This window comes from Amphiura filiformis, chromosome 4 (genome assembly GCF_039555335.1).
Source record: "Amphiura filiformis chromosome 4, Afil_fr2py, whole genome shotgun sequence".
In the NCBI taxonomy this organism is placed as follows: domain Eukaryota; kingdom Metazoa; phylum Echinodermata; class Ophiuroidea; order Amphilepidida; family Amphiuridae; genus Amphiura; species Amphiura filiformis.
Window position 1 is genome coordinate 19478828 of NC_092631.1, and position 18927 is coordinate 19497754.

Below are 18927 nucleotides of genomic sequence, written 5' to 3' on the forward strand. Positions count from 1 at the left end.
TCTTAAAGAATATAGACTATGAAAAAAACATACTTGATGAGCCTATAGCTGTCCACAAGTCGGTACCATGGTGGGTCATCTTAGTGTCAATCATTGGTGGATTATTACTTCTACTAATTATCATCATTATTTTATGGAAGGTGAGTCAGGTTTATTTTATGGTTCTTGGAATTACATGGCTATTCCAGTTGAAATCCTTACACCCTGGAGGACACACCCTTAATTTTCCTCACAGGGAGTGCAAACTTCAGATGGGTTACCCTGAATGGGTAACTGTATTTGAAATCTGCACCCCTCCTGTGTGGGAGATTAAGGTTAATGCTACCATAGGGGTGTATGGATTTAACTGGAATAGCTAGCCCAATAAGGGAGTCTATGTTGCTTCATTTTATTTTATATATTCATACATAGTCAACCACTGTGATAAAGAAGCTGGAAATATGATCAGTTACTGATTATTTTCTTTGGTTTGCGGCATCTTTACATAGAGGGTAGCACTGATCAGTAAAAAAACACTGCTGTGAGGCCCTCTTAAAGAATATAGACTATGAAAAAAACATACTTGGACTCCCCATATCTTATTTGATAATTGATCAGTCATCATGATGAAAAATGAGTCCTTTAAATTTCCAACCATGCACATATGCGGAAAAAAAGCAATATTATATACCTACGTATCTTACTGCTGATGCTTGCCCGTATGTTGAAATACAGTACATTGAAGACACAGCCTGGCACCTTTGGCTATTCCGCTTGAAATCCATACACCCCTTATGGAAGACAAGATTTCAATCTTCCACACAGAGAGTGTAGATTTCAAATAGAGTCACCTTCAGGTAGCCCCATTTGAAATTCACACTGCCTGTGTGGGAGATTAAGGACATGTCTTCCATAGGGATGCATGGATTTCAACTGGAATAGCCTATTGGATGATTAATCCAACTGGACAATGTTGAGTTGTTGGAAGTACATAAACTGACCTGTGACCTTTTATATTTTTGTAATGTGCTCTTCCTAAAGCTGACCTTTAAAGGAACTGCCACTGGATTTGTGAAAAGGTTTCATAAAGTTGCACATGTTTAACAAGACAAAAACAGGTGCTGTATTGTTTGAAATTGTACCAATTTTGGCGTAATGTGCGATCCTTTGTTGTAGCTGGCAACCAATGTTGTGTCGTACATGATTTTGTTGACTGTTTGTCAGTTGAACTTTTGGTGTGGTCGGTTATTAATAGCTAATTAAGGAGATCAAAGGCCAGAACATCAATGACCAAAGCACAGACTTAGCTAGCCAACCGTCATTTTGGACAGGGAGTTTGCTCCTTGGAGGGTAAAATGAATGACTGTCATGACAGTTATAGCTGTTTTTATTGGTTTCTTTCAACTCAATATAATATAAAGATGGTAGGAAGACATATTTAAAGGCCAAAGCAACATTTTATCTGAATTCACCAAACCACTTGTTGACTACTGTAGCCTGGCTAATTATAATTTCATTCAAATGACAGATGAACCTCAGTTTCTAGCACTGAACACTGAACCAACATGATTAATACTTGCTTTGCACGATAAAGCTTGACAGTAGGAGGGGGTTTAGATACCTTTTGTTGAAGAATGTGAAATTGTGGGATAGGCTTATTTCGAGGGGAGTTCCTAACAGTTGGTAAGTTTTTTAGCGAGTTTTCTGTCTGACAAATTTGGAACTGTCAAGCTTTCATCAGGAGTAGCTCTGACTTCTTCAGGGCAAATTACCAAAGAATGAGATATATAGGTGCCCCTTGCCTACTGATGGCCCTGAAAAGAGCTGTCCACTGAAGACTACCCTTATCAACAGAGAACAAGCAGGTCTTGTCTATCTGCTAATGTAAAAGTTTGGTGTCCCTGAAAAGAGCCGTTCACTGAGGAGTGCCCTTGTCACAGAGAACAAGTAGACCTCACCTAACTGGTAATGTAAAAGTGTGGTGGCCCAGAAGAATCGTTTACTGAAGTCCACTCCTTGTCAACAGAGAAAAAGTAATTAAGTGGTGGCCCTGAAAAGAGCTGTTACAGAGAATGTGAAATATTTCTCAATCTTGCCTTCTTTAGAGACCAGACTGGGTTTTTATATGCTGTATATGTCTTACGTGTTATTTGAAAACAATGCAGATGTGATTTGTCAATTTGAATCTTGACTGTTTGCAAACGCATGATACTGTTTCAGCTGTTTGCTTCAATATTAATTTTGTCTGCAAATTTGACTACCAGAAAAATAGCAGTGCAAATTTCCCTGTATTTTACCTGTTGTCAGGTTTGGTCATTTAGTATGTTTTTCATGATTGTCATCAACATTATATTCATGCCTCTAAGCGTACTTGAATGATATACATGTATTTCAAGTGTGAATATTAATATGTGTGCGTTGTCGCCTCGCAAATTATAGCCCTATTGGGAAACATGGTAGACAAAGTTTGCATGCAGTGCATTAATAAGTCTTTAATGATTTCTGTAAGGTGTTTTTTTTATTTCAAAATTGAAGTTATGATTATGTAAAATGTCAATGTTGTGTTAGAAAGAGTTTCATCATGTAAGCAATGCTTCCATAATTTTTATGCACACTTTGATTTTTTTAAATTTTGAAAAAAATGTAACAACAATTAAACCACTTTGAATTCTGACACATTTGTGAGCATGGTGGTCAAGCAGAATGGGCTCCGACTCATAATGGAAAGGTTGCGGGTTCGAGCCCCAGTGACACCATCATGTTGTGCCCTGAGTAAGGCACGTTATCTTACTTACTCCTCTCCACCCAGGTATATAAATGGGTACTGGCATTCTTAAATGCTGGGTAGGTAACAGACTCCTTGTGGAGGAGGTGTGGCAATCCCCCTTCAGCAACATTTCACGGTGGAGTCTGGTCTAATCGCTAACGGAAGAGAGATGGGCACTCCGTCCTGTACAAAATGCAGGTTCGACTCCTTTACTTTTTTTACTTTGTGATTAGGCAGCCACCAAATATGATTTTTATTTATATTTGTATTTTTCTTTCTTTTTAATTTCAGCTTGGCTTCTTCAAAAGGAAAAAGTATGAAATGGTCGACGCAAAATCTGAACCACCTGTCAAAAATGGTTCATGAGGTTTATTTTCTTTTTTTGTTTTCCAAAAATTATACCAATTACCAAAATTCTTTGAACATCAGTGTTTCTAGAATATATTCCTTCACCTTAAATAAATACCTACCAATTCAGAGAGATGGGATATATCTCTAGAGCTATGCAAGATATGATATCTTAATAACCAATGGTGCAATTAACATAATGTGAGTAATAAATTAATTTAGGGTGTAGAAACACTGCTCAAGGAATTTTGGTGATTTCTTTATAGGTGTATAAAATGTGATATAGTTTTATATATTTTCTATCAAAATTGTTCTTCAATTACAAATAACTGGGAGTTATTTCTTTTGTCTTTGATTCATAAAAGAAATTAAGTAACAACTCGCTAATTGTTATTATCGAAATGAACCAAATGTTTCTAGGTCCAAATAGAAAGATGAAAATAAGTATATCTAGCTCTAAAAAATGTTTTGTACACTAAAAACCTTGTTGTAGATTGTTTCTGGTATCTTTTGTATTTAACAAATTCAAGGGTCTGGCTTGGCACAAGATTCTTTATCGAAGGCAGAGTGCAAGACCACCTCAAGTGCAGTAGAATGTAATAGCTGCCATATGCAATATTTCAATGTACTTTTGATCAATAACACATAAAGAACCGCAACTATATGTAAACGTGATATATTGGGATAGGTTAGAGGCTATCAGGAAAGTAATACAGATTCTTAAACACTTGAGAACGTTCCTGCAATCTTATTGGTTCTTACCCAGCTTTACCCATGTGATATGACACGATATCACACGGGTCAGCGCATGTGCGTCAACGCGATACGCGTACTCGCTATTTGGACCAATCGGAGGTGCACAGCAACAACGAGACTGGTCGATTTTAAGCCCTAGGTAATTCCTTGCAAAATGTAGATTTAATTTGATTAAAATTTGTATGATATTTTATTTTTATTTGAATTGAAGTGTTTAAGAATGAGAATAAAGGTATTGTTTTTAGCAGCTGTCGTTGCATCTATCGTCTCATATAACACGGGCGACATCATTATTTTTGGCGTAAAACAATGATGTCGCCCGTGTTATATGAGACGATAGATGCACTCCAGGGGCTAAAAACAATACCTTTATTCTCTAAACATCAACAATTAACAATGAGGGGATTGTGCTGCAAAAAAATGGGTGTTTTACATAAGGCAGCTATTACATTCTACTGCACTTATGATAGTCTTGCCCACGTTCTAAAATTGAGAATCAGTAGAGATAATGTACTAATTGTTGGAACTTTGACAAGGTGTGATTGTATTTCAAAATACTATCTAAACCACCTTAAGATAAATTGGCAAGAACGTTAGCCATTAAAGCTCATGATCATTCAAATCATGATTTTGATGATATGTCGTCTATTACAATAAAAGGTGGCAGTTTTTAAAGCCACATTCAGAGATATTTTGTACAAAATGTTTGCGCAACTGCTCCATAAATTGATTATTAACCACCTGGACACTACTGGTCATCTAACAGCATTTCTGATTGGTTGATAACTTGAAATGCTCATTTCAATTGCCAATTATGACTAGGCTTTAAACTATTTACAGTCAAACAGATGATCTTATTAATAACCCTCCTTGATTGGTTCAAAATTAGACACAATATTCATTTTGGCCGGTATTTGGGTGACTTTGCGGCAGGTAGTTCTCATGGGGTTAAGCAGAAATAGTGCAATTTTATTAATGATATCTCATCCTTTTTTGTGTCGTCTGCTGGCGTACGTAGGTTGAACAGAATATGATTCTCGTATTCCAACTTATTTGCAACTAGCGTAAGTGCTGCACCCAACAAATGTGTGATGACCCGGAATATTATTATAAACAAATGGCAGCTGTCTTTGGAAAACTTTGATTTGAAAAAGTCTATTCATTTTGGGGTTTTTTACGACATGGGTAAACATGTCACAACAAAGATTGGCTATTGTGGGGGCAGAGTTTGGTTGGGCAGTGACAGATATCTGAGTGTGGCTTTAAGAAATGAAATAAATGTCTTATCCAAGAGTATAATATTATTGAACTTATTCATGTACATTATCAAGAGATGTTTGTACTAAGTAACTAAGACAATTTGAGAGCCTTCCACATTTTTATACTTCTTGTTATTTACTGGCCTGTATTCAAGGTCGGGGTATCAAAACTGTTCTCTGGAAATATGTATAGATATGAAATTTTGAATATTAATGATCTCATGCTGTGACTTCACAGGGAGGTAAGCAATATGATGGAAGTGCCTGTAACTGTTTCAGGGTGTCTGAGCTGTTCTGTCTTCAAATTATACTCCCTATGGGGAATTACCAGTTGATCCAGAGGAGACTTTTACCTTTTATACTTCAAACTGTAAACTTTGCATGTACATAGATGGTTAGTTGTAAGTAAGTGTACAAGTTGCACTTTTTGCCTTACAAGATTGGGTGATACAATGAATATGTGACACGATCTGGTCCATGGGGGCCAAAGGCGGCAAATTTGAAACTGAGATAACGGTCAAAATATGGAGTAAAAAACAATAAAATACATAAGAAAATAGACATCGAAAAACTTCATAACTTTAGAACCAAGTATGCTAGACCTTTGGTGTTTTCAGTAAATGATAGGCTATTGTATGTATAATGTAATAATTACAATAACCCTTGGCCCCCATGGACCAGATCGTGTCACATATTTTGTTTTTAACAAAACCTAGATCAGGGTATTAAACTGTTGCACTAATTATGTGTATACACATGCCACTATGCACTCAATTCATAAATGTGGGTTAATTGTTGTGTTCACTTGGTCGTCCTGGTTTAAGCAATTACTAACTCTGGTTAATTGTGCATTATCAGGTTCATTATTGACTGATTTCACTTGGATTCAAATTTCTCCTTTATTCACAGTAAGCTTTTGGGGTAAGCTTTTGGGGTAAAGGATGCATGTCATATGCATCACTTCTTTATTGGTTAGAAAGCATTCCTTAAGTTTACCATTTTATGCAATGACTTAACTAAGTTAAAATATATAATAATTTTAGTAATCCAGGTTAACTGCATATCATGTACATTATTCAATGCATTGACTTAGTATAAGCAGTTCAGATACTCCAGTTAACCATTGCGCAAACCAAATTGACTAGATAACTTGAGTTAACCTCATTTATTGCATTCATTAGAAAACTCTGTTCCAATATTCCTTAACTTGGATGAGCCATGCATGCAATGTACATTATTGATTGACTCTTTTTGGAGTAGGCATCCAATAACTTGAGTTAAAAAGCACTATCTTGTATTCAGAAGGAAACTGTGAACAAAATATTGTACATGATCCTGATTCCTCGAAGTATGCAATAATATTTTTCTACACAAGTTTTAAGAAAATATTATTATGTGATTACTTTTCACGGCTCTGTCAAATCAAGATCCTGTAGTATGACTTGTTGGATGTGCATAACGGAAAAATACAATTTAGTTTTGGAATATCGTTGTATTCATTGTGCTAATTTGTATTTTACTTGTGCAACACTCATTATTCTGTGCTTGACAGGGATTTAATAGTGGCCTTTCATAGTGTACAGTGGTAACATTTTATTATAAAAAATCTGAACTTTGCAAAAAGTTACAAAAATACAAAATATAGGGTGTCCCAAATAGTATAGGGGCCAGCCTCGTTGAAGCTGATTTGTTGTACAGGTGATGAACTGGTAAGCAGCTGATACAATCAATGTATCTCAAGCAGCTGAAACACTGGCTATTCCAGTTGGAATCCATACACCCCCTATGGAAGAAATTAGCTTAATCTCCCACACAGGGGGTGTAGATTTCAAATGGAGTTACCCATTCAGGTAACCACATTTGAAATCTACACCCCATGTGTGGGAGGTTAAGGTCATGTCTTCCATGGGTTGTATGTATTTCAACTGGAATAGCCAAGTGGCAAGCCTGATTTGCACAGACAACAATCTCAACGACATCATTTGACCAATCGTAACATTTTGTAAGAAAAGTCGTTATGGATTTCATATCAGTTAAAGGAGTATTTTGTGATCCTAGCATCCTCTTTTTATGACATTTTCCAGTAGAAATCCACAAAAAAAGCTTATTCCTATAATTTCTGTTGATTGCGATTTTGCGTTTGCAAGTTACGCATGATTATGTATATTACACTGCTCTATAGGGGTTGTGTTAATTTGTAATTTCATTCTGGTGTACCAGAACGTAATTCAAATTTGATGATATTTTTGCTAAACGAATTAATCTGCAACAAATGTTCTGAACATAAACATTTATGTTTTACGAGATTTCCAGTGGTGTAAAACTTTTTTTGAGAAAAGTGGGGATGAGGGAGTGGATCACAAAATACCCCTTTAAGAAGGAGTATAAAAATAATGTAATTAGTTTACAATGTAATTCTGACATAAAATATGGATTTTATATTGATCGATCATATACAGTATTGGGTCAGAAATATGTCAGCAGGATGGTTACCAATAATATTCATCTTTAAAAATATTTCCACATTATACATTTAACCTTTATAGCAACATAATGTGAGTTCAAACATTTTTGTAACAGTGGTGGTATTAGCTGCATATTACACTTGTCTTTCTTCAAACAAATTTTTTCTCAAATTGTAAAAAAAGTTTTTCCAATTCTACAGAGACCTTGACAAATAACTGTATTCATCACTGTAGACTGAAGGGGCAAAATGTTGTTGGGCACGAAAAAACCTGCAATGTGATTATGGCCCCTGAACATGTTTAAAACAAAACTGCCAAAAGGTTACACAAGCGGTTTTGCTTTAAACATGTTCAGGGGCCGGTGACACATAAGGGATTTTTGCTGCCAAACAACGAAAAGTTGAGTTATGGTTTATTTTGTGCTATTCTAGTTGTGAATCCATACCCCCTATATGGAAGACATGATATGACCTTAATCTCCCACACAGGGGGTGTAGATTTCAAATGAAGTCACCCAATCAGATAACCCTATTTGAAATTCACACTCCGTTTGTGACAAATTAAGGTCATGTCATCCATTGGGGTATATGGATTTAACTGGAATGACCCATTGTCTTTTGGAAGGCCCACTTATTAGAAACCAGTGTTTTGTCATTTAAATGGAGTACCTTTACAGAAAAGTTTAAATAATACATCAGCATTACAGTTTTGCTGTAGAATTAAGAAAAGTTGTTAGTTCAAAAAGTGGAAGGTCATAGATCATATGGCAAATATATTTGATACAATTAGGGTGTGAACAAGGGTTGCCAAACATGCAATTTGGGAGCCTAATTGGGCAACTTTAGCGTAATTTTCCTGTCCCATAAAAATATTTGGCTCCTTTCCAACATTTTGGCAACCCTGGTTGTGTATTATATCTAACATGCAATATAGTATATGTGCAAAAATAACTTGTTACTCTCATAGTGTCGATATGTAGGCTGTTTGTAGCTTTATGTTGCATTTACAAAAGCAGTCATGTTGCTGGGGAGATTCACATGGTGTGTTTGGTTTGGATTGATGTGGGTCAAATTGGAACTGATTGATCCACTTTGATACATCTAAACCAAGGCCTCCATATGGATACAACATGATGGTATATACATTGGTTTTCCTTAAGTTTGGAAATGATGTAGGTGCGTATTTGGCTGGGCGCAGTATTGTGTGCGTAAAGTTAATCACACAGAGCGTCAGTGCACACATACAAGGGCGGTGTGTTGGCACGCTTGCAGAGCAATGAAAAGATATTCATGTTACTAATAAACTTGAGGTGAACCAAATATTAGAGCTGATTTAGGCTGTTATTAAAGTAGAAAATTGTAGAAATAATGCCTAATTATTTTGTATTCAAAGCAATATGCCTTATTTGATAAGATTCCAATCCAAGGTGATATGTATAATTGTTATTGGAGTAGCCATTGTAATAATAGTCTTTGCATATTTTTATTTATACTCTGTATTTCAACAATATGTAGGATTTAACATGTGACGGGGAACTTAGTGAAATTTTTGATGTGCTTGCAACTTAGTTTCCTCAAGAATGTCAAAAGTATTGATTTCTGTATTTATTTTTGTTGTTAATGTGCTAATCAAGAGACAATGTTAATGGATATGCCTTCGGTAGTATATGCAATGCTGTCATATAGGGTCCACAACTTATAAGTTCCCCCCTAAATACTTTTCAAAATAAATCTAAAAATATTTGACAAAATGCAAACGTGTAAAAAGGTATGGGTAGCCGTATTTGTTTTACACATATGGACCAAATTATAGCGTCACACATCATTGCGTTCAGTTACAATGGTTCATTATGTAAAAAAAGAGACCGTTTTAAACAGTGTTAAAAGTTGCATCTGAGTCCATAGGAGTCAGCCCTCAAACAATACAGTATACCAGGTCTATTCATGTGTTTGTTAAAGAAAACTTGACTGCTATGCACTCAGGTGCAACTTTTAAAACAGCGTCTTTTCTTACACAATTGATCATTGTGACTGAATGCAAATGACGTGTGAAGCTATAAATTGGTCCACATGTGTAAAACAAATAGGGCTATACATATCTTTTTACATTTTACATTTTGTAAAATATTTTTTGTCTTATTCTAAAAAGTATTAGGGGGGAACTTATTGTGGACCGTATATGTGTTCTGCATAAGTTCTCTAACCCTAACACTGACCCATGCTTTTTGGTATCGGAAGTCAAAGAAGATCCGAATTTTTCAAGAAGAAGAAGAATTTTTGACTTGGCACCCCTGGGATTCGAACCTTTGACCCCCCGCATGCCAAGCACATGATCGCGGACCGGTAGCTGCACAGGTTATTGCTGCCCGGCCAGCAATTCCGTGAGCTTATCACACTTCGGGTGATTGCGTCATCGCAGACCCTGGGATGCATGCATGTTATGAATTTTTCATCGTGGTATTTTGTGGTTTTTACTGGTGTTAGGGTTAATGTTTCTTTGTGTGTGCATGTGGTAGTATTGCATTCTCACAATGATGCAATTAAGTGGAAAATAACATGTTTAATGCATTCACAGATGATTGACATGTGATGATAAAAGTTGAACAAAATGATTGAAAATCTTATTGTCATAATGGTACATGATAACATGTGATTTAAGCAAAGATGATAGAGAATGAATATTTAGTGCAATTAGTTGATAGCAGATGTCTTTAAAATGACAATAATATTTCCACATCACAGCTTCTCTTTTGTACATGCTTTCAAATTTTAGTTTTGTAAAGTAAGCAACTTTTGGTAAATGGAAAGGAAAGTGTACTTTCTGAGTGTGGTCTCGCTTAAGTGAAGTCGCATAATTCAGATGAAATCCTTCCCATCCTAGGCCACAGTCCCTCCAGTTTGACATCTGTGCTATTTGCTTTGAACTATAGGTGCTTGTTTTGTTTGTAAAATACAAATAAATGAAGCATATTACCAGTCTCATTTTCAGACCTGATTTTATGTTTCAGCAAAATCACTTACTACTGTAAGTGATGTGACCTTTATTGGGTAATTCCATGTTTGTTTGTTTTGCACTCATTATGAAGACCAAATTTGATAATTTTTGATTGAGATATATCTTTGGATGTAAAATAAGTGTTGTTTCAGTCCAAGAATCAATTTAAATTATTGGGATTTGAATATTATTTATTTTGATGTTTCCCATTATGTGACAAAATAGGAGCTTCATCTGTATTCTTGGGAGAGTAGTGTATATTTCCAATATAACCCAATATCGTCACACTTAATGTTATAAAATTATGTAATTAATTATTATCTGGATATGTATTCAATTTAAAGAGTAATTGTCACAATTACAATAAATTATTTATTTATGTATATTGATAAGTTTGCAACACAAAACTGACATTCAAGATGGTGAAAGGTTCATAAGCTAGTTCAATTTGGGAAACTTGTTACTGTTACTTTATTTTCAAGATTTGTATGATTTTGCAAATTCAAAGTTCACTTATAAGGACATTATTATATATTAGATTGTTACCAAAGCCAACAAGATGAGAATTATTTAAGGAGAAAAGTATTTTTGATGCTTTCAAGCAAGATGAGTTGTATTAAAAAGTCAAAGGGCTTCACCCAACCTGCCCTCGAAATGTGATCATCCCACCCCACCCCAATAGCCCAATTGGGCAAATCATTGGTGGTGAATTGCTTGAGCATTATCAGTGGCGTACCGTGGCCGCCCAAACCCCGGGGGGCTGAAGAAAATTCAATTTTGCCGCCCCTTCCTCACCAGCCCGAATAGGTTGACCCAATTTTCTTCTCGGTCGTTTGAAAAGTGAAGAGCAAAAAAAAAAAAAAAAAAAGGGGTTTCGCCTAAAAGCAGCACATTGTGATGTATAGTACCCATTTTCTCATAAGTTTTTATGCTTTTTCAAATTTTTCCGCCCTTTTTTATTTACTAATTCTTTTTGCCGCCCCTTCGCTTTTTGCCACCTTCTTCTTCTGCCGCCTTTCATTTTTGGCCGCCCCTGCTTTTACCCGGGGCTGGCACCCCAAAGCCCCCCAAAAAAAATATGCGCATGATTATAGTGGAACAGGTGAAAAAGTAGGGGGTTACATCAACCCTTTGGTAAGGTAAGGGTAAATTAAAGAGGGACTTCATGATCCACAGCCTCATCACTCCAAAAAAAGCCAAGATTTTCATACATTGGAAACTTAGGACTACATGTTTGTGTGCACAACTTTTTTTTGCAGGTTCGGCCACAGGTAGACATTGCCCAATATGTATTTCCTGTCTGTCCGAGTGTCGACAGACAGAAATTACAACGCAATGGCTTGTGGTAACTGTATTACATGAAATTGTGCGGAACTTACAAGTTGAATGCCCAAATCAACTGACATTTTTGATGGAAATAAGCTTTTTTCATGGATCTCTATTGAGCCATCCCCTAAAATAAGGATGTTAAAATCACGCAATGCCCCTTTAAGTTGAAGTCTTGTTGATGAAATACAACTCATTTTGCTTGATCACATCACACTTATGAATTTGATTAATGTGTTCATGATATGAAACTGTCGTTTCAAGAATTTGTTTATCTCACATTGTATATTTGATTTTGTAGTTTGTTTTATGTTATATCATACCACCAAATATGTAATTTCAAATATTATTTTAAGTTAAAGGTTACTCATTTGTGTGTATATTTAGTTCAAATGTATCATTTTCCTGTGTTGTAGCTAATGATGATTATTGTTGCATTATTTACCCAACTAAATCACTGATAATTATTATTATTATTATTTCATTTCTCATTTTAAATTATGGTGCCACTGTATGGGTCATCAATTTTGTCAAAACATTTTTCCCTCCAAATCTTTTGAAATAGATATTCAGCAGGTCTGTAGGTTTTTTTTTAGTTCTGGGTCAAAATATGGTATAAATTTATATAAATTCAAGTACTGGGAAGTACATGAGTAAATAAATGTGTTCAATAAGTGGACTTGATCACATATCCTGCAAGATGTTATATGTTGTATGTAAGCCACAAAATGCTTTTATTAGTTTTAGACCACCATTTACTGTTCTGGACCATAAGAACTTCAATCGCCTTATTATAGCGATGCTATTCATTATTAACTGGTTTCACTGTATGCGTAAGAACTTCAATCGCCTTATTATAGCGATGCTATTCATTATTAACTGGTTTTACTGTATGCATAAATATTATAAAAAGAGCAAGCTTCTGGCAACTCAGACTGTGTGGTGTAATGGTGAACGGTCTCGTAATCTATAGGTCAGTGGTTCGAGTCTCAGTGGAATGTTTTCTGATCTTTATCATATTTAATTTCTAAGAGATAAAGTTCAGTTAGAGATGAAACCAAATTGAAATTTAATAAGTCCATTGTAATAATGAATAGCTGTTCTATGATGCATGTCAGCTAGTTATGGTCCAGGAGCAGATTAAGGGGACAGGACCTCCAATGTGCACCATAAATCACAATTTTAGCCTAATTTTCAACAACAAAAAGTTATTCAAAATTGGTTAGCTGTACAAACATTTAAAATGAGAAACATGTTCAACTGTATTTATAATGTAAATTGGCCAACATCAATTTACTCAGAAATTACTTCTATATTAACTCCACAATTTTACATAGTCAGAATCTGCTATCTGTAGCAGATACATGATAACTTGCTTTAATTTAAAATGTGAAAAGAAAATTATGTAATAGCTTTATATATAATTTCTAATCATTTAATTGATTTGAGTATAAACAACATTAACTTTCAACTGTATAGTGTAACTGAACATTGTCATTTTTGAAGATAATTGATTTATTAATACCATGTCATGTTACCCAGAAATATATTCATATGTCTATAATTCAAAATCTTTCACTCACTTTTGCACTATTTTGTAAATTTCTTCATAAAAATACTCAAAAACTGGAGATGACTGAGGTTATGTGTGCCTAGTTCTTGGTAGATTCTTGACATTTTGATGGATGATCAGGACTAGGATTCCAAGTTCATAGAAGGTATCTTGCACATTTTGTAACTTTTGGGGGAAAAGTTGGAAATGTTTCCCATACTGGTTTCCATGTTATGGAACTTTCTCTGTGTATGAAATCTTCACGGAAGGTCACTGATGTAAGCAGACAAATATGGCCAAATTCGTGCAAAGGGGCACACTTATATTTACTTGATCTGTCCATGTTACACCATGGAGGAGAGTGTCATCCGTGGATAACACTTTTCAATGAGACATGAACTGTGTTGCTTGGAAGATGTGGTATCAAGGTATCATTTTGAAAAATGTTTTCCTGGATTCTGCACTCCCCCAAGCTCTGAACCTCTTTTTCATAAAAGATGTGCTCATTTTGCTTATTACTCAATAAGTTAGTGAATTTTCATGCTCCATTGTTCCCCAAGCTTGGGCTTAATTCAAATGGGCTATTCCATTTAAAATCCACACTAGCCCTGTAGAAGATTTTGGAAATATCTTCCACAGGGGGGTACACATTTCAAATGGAATGAACACATTAGCAGCTCTATTTGAATTTCATACACGCTCTGAGAAAGATTAAACCTGAATCTTCCACAGAGGGAGGGCGAGTTTCAATATGTGAAAGGTTATATTTAGTGTGTAAGTCTGTATTGTAAAAATGTCTTGACATTGATCGTGAAAATTACCACTTTACATGATTCTCTTCCAACCTTACTTCAGTTCCTTGATCCATTTGAGCCATTTTATACTTCCGTAGATATGGAGCCTAAGGACCCTGGTGCAAATCCTCCTCCGTCTTGCTATTAAACATGGTGTAGATATGGTTGTTTCTAGAGAAACCATCATGTTATACAGTACTTGTACTATAATGTGTTTTGTGTACATTTTTTTCCAATGAATAAAGGACACTATTGATTCTAAACAAGTTTACTACGTGTGTTATTCTGCAATGTGTTTTCCCCACACTCAACAGGTTTCATGGGCAATTCCAAAATCGTGAGGCACAGTGTCATTGCCCCGATATCTTCATGGCAGAAATCGCCATGGTAGGTTGAATCCACCGCCACGCATATCCATTTTATATCGACCCGTTTTATAGTTTTGTGTCGCATAAGAGCCGAAGGACATCTGACTAAGGCTACTGACAATAGCCCCGATTAGCCCGGTTACTGTCCTCGCTGTTTGTTAGTCAAGCATGGTACACCATAGGTCATATGGTTTTAGACTACCTTCACGATTGGCCTATACACTGCGCTATATAATTCGGCACATATAAATCAAAATTATTGTCAGTTTTTGACTCAAGATGCAAGCTAGTATCTCAAAGCGCAAACTAACGACTATCATATCTGTTAAAATATATATTCAAGTGCAAGGAACCACATCTGGTTTCTTTATACGAAATCATTTACGGGAGATATTTATCCTTTTCAAACCCGGTATCCAAAGATTTTCGTCTGAATATCAATCGTGCATAGCACATCCACATGTATCGATCCCGTGTATTCATTTCAGTGTCTCTTGCTGTATAGTGTAATTATTAACCGTGTGTGAGGGTGAAATTGGGTATATTCACTATCATAAAACAAATGATTTATCTGGTAAATGACACATTACAGAAACATTCATTTGCGATTCCAAGCCTAAGGGTGCTCTTCCAAGATTACGGGTGCTCTCAACACTGAAGAACCACATGATTTGTTAAAATTGGACAATGTTTACTTTTGCACAAAAGGTTGGCACAAAATTCAGAGTGTATATTCGACCCCTGCCTGGATGCAATGTTTGTGTACTGCAATTGGGTAAATTCTTTCTTCTGATATGGAAAATTTTTCGAAATCAGTCATGATATATCAGAGCGATATTATCCAACTAGTATCTCCATACACCTTAATGTTGATCTGATCATTTTGTGTTTATTCAGTACTAAACATACCGTAAAACCTTGTCTACAAGCATATAGAGTGCTTTTGATGACAGCTTAAATAATCCAAGCGCTCTTCATAAACCAAATCATAACATTATGGAGTTTGAGCAAATAAATTACCAAAACAAGCATATCCAAACAAGTATTATTGTATAAGCAATTTATTGCATTGGCATAATCACTGCTGTTTCGTATCAATTTAGCTTTCATCAAAAACACTCAATATGCTTGTAGACAAGGTTTTAGGGTATACATGAATTTCGATCAGAGGGGAAATACTCATTATTATAAACACTTGACCTGCATACAAACATCTTGGAAAATTGTGCGAGGCCGAGGCATACATAAGATTGGGTGTATGTTGATGACTACTGTTGTAAACAGTTGATCCTTATACGATAAAATGCACACAAAAAACAGTTAAATCTGCTTTCAGCATTTGTGTTCCATTTATTACACACTTCACTTACTGAACAGAAATAAAAACAAAAATTAAATACATTAAAAACATTTATTATGAACATAAGCTTTGATATCAAAAGCAGATTAGACCCAAAGAGGACCCATTTAGAATTGCCTTATGTAATGCTATGGTGCAACAAATTTAAGTTTGCCGGGTGCTTGACAAAATATTCCAGATGTTTTGTGCTCCATGAACGACACACAAACACGGTGAAGTCGTTCCTCTTTGGGTCGTATCTCTCTGTATCAAAATGACAATGCCCTGTGTTGCTATATCTGGTACCAAGTTGCAGTTTTAGGCAGCGATATCCTTATGCAAGATTGCGACTATTACTAGAAACATTTGTTCAGCCTGGGAGAGATTTTGGGGAATACAATGTACTATAATGATTGGGCGTGTTATTTAATAACGATGGGTAAATCAGCATACTAAGGAAATACCTTTGCCCTACAACCACAGGGACTGCCTTTTGAGGAGACCAAGAGCAATCCCTCTCTACTGCTCTCCTTAAATCTGATACAGGAAAGTGATTTTTAGCTCTCCATAATTGACCATTTTCTCCTTACATTCTATTAATGTTCTAAACAGCTCTCCTTGAAGGCTCCAGTACAGAAGAGCTATTTAATGCTCTCCTGCAAATTCCAAAAGACAGTCAGTACCTACAACTAGATATCCATCTATTAATTGTTAATTGTTTAATTGCAATTCCATAATATAAAAATATTGAATATTATTTTTGTTTTTTCCTATCCCCTGATAGATCAAGGCCCATGATAGAGGATGGGCAGGTCCAATATTTTATTGTAGTGGATACTGGCTGCTGCCTATCCTCTATCGTACAGTAAAAACAAAAATGTATTTATTCTCTGATTGTCTTTCATAGGTCCCAACAATTATGCTCATTTTTTACATGCCGCTTTAACTTCTGTAACAAAGTATTTTCTCCATGACAACATTCAATGGATTTAGAGTAATTCCAGTTTGATCATGACTTGAACTTTTCAAATAAACAAAAACTGACCAATAAAAATAATAAAATCACAGATACTATGTCTCCTTACATTATACATTAATGTATACAGATTACACATCATAATTCAAAAACTATCCACATATAGTTAAACATGTAAATAATAATTTTGAAAAAAATACAATCCTCATTCATCAACAACTACTCTCTTTACTACCATGGCTGGCATTACAACCAACTAGAGTATTTAGCTGTTGTGAATTAGTCGAAATATGGTACCTTGTGAATAGTGATGACTTGGGTTTCACATGAAATATCCGCATTTTTAATATCCCAAATCCGCGTAAATCCATGCATTTCCACAATTTTTCTTTTTTTTTTCAATTATAAAACAAACTGATTCATCACAATAACACATTTGTGATGCGATCAAGCAAAATCAGTTGGAACTTGGAAATATTAAATTTTCAGTTTCTTATAGATGAGTTGACCTCAATGTTTATCAACAAAGGCAAGGGACTGGTATATTGATATGCTTGAGTGAACCCCATGCAACTACTACACTGTTCAATAGCCTTATTGTGATTTAACAGGAGAAACACGAGCCCTGAACAAAATATGATGCGCGCGCATACTGCCAGGCAAAAAACAATGGAAATTGTGATGATGCGTGCGCATACTGTCAGGCATTGATGTCAGAAGTCAACTCAAATAGGATAGTAAAAAGCTTTGACAAAGCTGCATTTTGCAGGAAACCCCACTGAATTGAACAACCAGTTCCAAAGATACGAGCAATTAGAGAGTTTCCAAAACAAGAGGAAACAAAAGGAAATATTTCCTTTGTTTGGCTATATCTCAAAATCAATATTTCTGAGTAAGAGTTCTGACTGATTTTACTTGATCATATCACATTTATATACCCTGTATATTTCAGAACTCAAATTGACAGAATATATAGCCTACAGAATGTCCACAACATATTCAACTACTCTTCCCATACCTTTGCACAGGATCCAACCCTTGCTAATCGGTGATGAATCCATGCTTTTATAATAGCATACACGCCAATGCAACTTAACAAAAGCATGTATACCCATTTATACGCATGACCACACAAAATTTATCATCTTTATCATCCTGGAACTTGAACAAATTTTAATCTTTCATCCCTGAATTCATTATTTTGGAGGAAGTGGCTAAACATGTGTTGTTTTATTCTGTAGTTTTATTACTGATACCAACAGAGAAGTCATCAATCTTCTATAATTGTAATGTTGAGTGGCAATGACTTAATATGTCTTGACTACAAGAAGATCAATGATTTCTCTGTCGATATCAGCAATATAACTAGAGACTAACAGCAATGTTTAGCCGCTTCCTTCAAAATAATGAATTCAACATTTAAGCGTGTAATGCGCAAACAAGTTCCAGGTATGACAAATTTTACGCGTGAGGTGCACTTCCGTTAACTTGCTTCCGCGTATATGCTACAACACAAGTGTGGATTCATCACCGATTAACAATGGCTTGCTCCTGTACAAAGTGATAGGAAGAGTTGTTGAAATCTCCTTCACAAACTCTTTCTTTCTTTTCAATGAGGTAGCAAATTATACTATAAATACTATTAGCCGGGCATAATTAATAAGCTGGTATTCCATAACAATATGCCACACATTTCCAACAAAATACTACACAATCTTGATGTTGCAGCATAAAATACAAATAAATTAAAATATTTATACTCAGTTAATGGGATTAGCAGGCCTTGTCTTTTGAGGCGAGGGAGAGCGATCACTCACCTAAAACGAAGCTGGGGAGAGCTTTTTATCACTCGCCTACATTTGGTGTAATAATAATACAAGTGATTAAAATCACTCGCCTACAGTTCACCTGACAAGTTTTGAGGAGAGTGATTTGTCACTTGCCAACAATTTTCAAAAGACAAGCCCTGGATTAGTACTACAAATATGAATGTTGCTACTCAAT

At 35.4% G+C, this 18927-nt stretch overlaps 1 long non-coding RNA gene across 1 annotated transcript; it reads left to right on the forward strand.

Moving 5' to 3' along the window:
- The first annotated feature begins 35 nt into the window (after positions 1-35).
- Positions 36-12539, forward strand: LOC140150649 (uncharacterized). The gene is made up of 3 exons (XR_011858829.1): positions 36-140; positions 3038-11295; positions 11663-12539. It is a non-coding gene; the product is annotated as an uncharacterized lncRNA (long non-coding RNA).
- The last annotated feature ends 6388 nt before the right edge of the window (positions 12540-18927 follow it).